The sequence below is a fragment of the Cyphomyrmex costatus genome, unplaced genomic scaffold, assembly GCF_001594065.2.
Source record: "Cyphomyrmex costatus isolate MS0001 unplaced genomic scaffold, Ccosl1.0 scaffold1032, whole genome shotgun sequence".
In the NCBI taxonomy this organism is placed as follows: Eukaryota; Metazoa; Arthropoda; class Insecta; order Hymenoptera; family Formicidae; genus Cyphomyrmex; species Cyphomyrmex costatus.
The window spans coordinates 54,550-56,820 of NW_017274989.1; positions in this window are offsets into that span (position 1 = coordinate 54,550).

Consider the following 2,271-nt stretch of genomic DNA (forward strand, 5'->3'; position numbering starts at 1 on the left):
TCACCGAAATTCATTAAGTAAGGAAACATAAGAATGGTGCAAAAATTCAGTGTCTGATTGTAAATTCAAGCTGTGATTTTATAAATTTATATGTAACATTTCTGCTATTTGTCTTTTATATGAAAATCTTTTATTGTCTAACATCTCTACATCGTTCCAAACAAAATCGTGATCAAATTTAATTCTATGTTCTGAGACAACTGAGAAATTGCCACTGGTCTTTCTAATATCATTCTTATGCTCCTTAATCCGAGTGTTCAATGTCCGCTTCGTCTGACCAACATATGTGGCATCACAATCCTTACAATGGATTTTATAAACCACATTCTTTTTCGACATCCTGCCCAACCTATCTTTCTGTGCCTTTATACAACAATTCAACTTATTAAGGCTAAAAAAGGCCATATTAACATTAAGATTTTTCAATAAGCGTTTAAGTCTACAAGAAACACCTGCGTGACTATTATTCGTTGTATATTAGTGATGGCGTTTTACCTAGAGCTTATGGCCTTTCCCAAGATCCATAAAAATGGTTTTCCTTTAAGAGTTATTGTTTCTGCTGTGGATAGTCCTCTTTACCTTTTAGCCAAATTCTTACACAAAATCATTTTTCAAGTTAGTTCGGATTCTCCTAGGTCAATTAAAAATAGCTTTGAATTGATCAAAAAGTTAGACAACATACAATTAAATGTGGATTCTACTTTGATTTCGCTTGATGTTGTTTCTTTGTTTACCAACGTACCAATTGATTTAGCTTTGGACAGTATTAATATTAGGTGGTCACAAATTTGTAGCATTACTTCCTTTTCTAAAATAGAATTTCTTAGAGGACTGAAATTGATTTTTGACTCAACATTTTTTTCTTTTGACAATATTATATATAGACAAAAATTTGGTATTCCAATGGGTTCTCCCTTGTCTCCTGTTATTGCAGATATCGTTTTACAAGATTTGGAACTTAAAGCACTTAATTCTTTAAACTTAGAGATTCCATTTTATGTTAGATAAGTGGATGATATTGCGATGGCGGTTCCTTGTGATAAAACTTCTGAGATTTTTGCAATTTTTAATTCTTTTCACACACATATGCAGTTTACATTGGAGATTGGGGGGGATTCGCTTAATTTTCTTGACATCACCATTATTAAAAATAATTTGACGATTGAGTATGACTGGTTTCATAAGCCTACGTATTCGGGTAGATATTTAAACTTCCTTTCTCAACATCCTCTTTCCCAGAAAAAAGGCACGATTATGGGGTTAGTTGATAGAGCATTTTTGTTATCGAGTTCAAAATTCCATCAAAAAAATATTATTACCGTTATTGAAACATTGCTTAATAATGACTATCCGGTGGATTTGGTTTTTAATGTTATTAATGAGCGCTTAAAGTCTTTACTTAATAAGAAAACTTCTAGACAAACTGTCCAGCCTGCTATTACTGCTGATGAACCTCCTATATCATGGTTCCCATTTCCTTTTGTTGCAGGTGTTTCTTGTAAACTTAAACGCTTATTGAAAAATCTTAATGTTAATATGGCCTTTTTTAGCCTTAATAAGTTGAATTGTTGTATAAAGACACAGAAAGATAGGTTGGACAGGATGTCGAAAAAGAATGTGGTTTATAAAATCCATTGTAAGGATTATGATGCCACATATGTTGGTCAGACGAAGCGGACATTGAACACTCGGATTAAGGAGCATAAGAATGATATTAGAAAGACCAGTGGCAATTTCTCAGTTGTCTCAGAACATAGAATTAAATTTGATCACGATTTTGTTTGGAACGATGTAGAGATTTTAGACAATGAAAGATTTTCATATAAAAGACAAATAGCAGAAATGTTACATATAAATTTACAAAATCACAGCTTGAATTTACAATCAGACACTGAATTTTTGCACCATTCTTATGTTTCCTTACTTAATGAATTTCGGTGAATTTTAGTTTGAATTTGTGACGTATTATGACTTCGATTTATCCGTGTGATCTCTGTTATCTGATTGGAAAAATTGTATCGATTCCTGTATCGTTGGTTACACGCATGCGCTTATAACTGTATGTACGATTTTATTGGATATTTGTGTTTATCGAGGTTATTGCGAGATAAATCGATACATCGTTGCTCCTCTTAGAGTTGTTCCGTTTACAATTATTACATTCAAATCTTGACCACCACAATGTTATCTTCGGATTTTTATCTCTTGACTATTTGTATATTAATTTGTTGTGGTTCCGTTGATGGTTTATTATTATTTTAATACAACTTT